This window comes from Schistocerca americana, unplaced genomic scaffold, assembly GCF_021461395.2.
Source record: "Schistocerca americana isolate TAMUIC-IGC-003095 unplaced genomic scaffold, iqSchAmer2.1 HiC_scaffold_1758, whole genome shotgun sequence".
In the NCBI taxonomy this organism is placed as follows: Eukaryota; Metazoa; Arthropoda; class Insecta; order Orthoptera; family Acrididae; genus Schistocerca; species Schistocerca americana.
In genome coordinates this window covers 6,670-7,500 of record NW_025725851.1, presented here as the reverse complement: position 1 = coordinate 7,500, position 831 = coordinate 6,670, and positions in this window count along the sequence as shown.

The following is an 831-nucleotide window of genomic DNA, read 5'->3' as shown; positions in this document are numbered from 1 at the left end:
GCTGTCGTGGCATTGCCGGCGGGAGACAACACGCGCCACCTACGGTGGCCGGCAGCTCCAACGCCAGCGCCACAGAAGGACAAAAGCCCCACTTGGGTGCCGAAGCGAACTCTCCCAGCACAGCGCACGCGCCAACACGTCCGCACAGCTGCGATACAAACCACCTGCGAGAACCGCAGAGGCGACCGAGCAGCAGACGGCGTCGCGGCGCCGAGCGCCGGGCGGCGGCGCATCCTCAGCGCACACAGTCCTCAATCGGACCAGCACACTGCAGATGTCCACCGCGCTTCGCACCGGGCCCGCGAGGACCTACTTTGGCCGCACGGCGCCGCGTGCAGGGTGCGCCGGCGCGCAGCTGCGCCGCCTGCCGCCTCCGTCGGCCGGCGCGCCTGCCACTGGCCGCCCCCACCAGCCGGCTGTAGCGCGTGCGCCCACGCACCGCGCGGCCAGCACGCCGGGAGGCCCCCCCTCACCGGCCGGGGACGGTCCCACCCAGCCACCGCCGCGTATCGCTTCACACCCACATGCCATTCACGTTCGTGGGCATGGTGGGTATCGCTGAAACAACCGGTTGGTAGCTCAACCGATCGTCGCCATCACTGATTCACCTCTAGCGAGAACAACCGCACCACAACGGTTTACCAGTTGTTCATTTGCGTAACGTCACCAGCAAACGTAGACGTCCATCGCCATTTGCAAATTCAACGATTGTTGCATGCCTGTGTCAGGTGTCACGACACACTATGTCTGCCCACATACACGCAACAACATGTGCACGCTTCGCGAACACGTGGAAGGTGGCCCCCGTACGTATGCGATGTCCATTGCGCG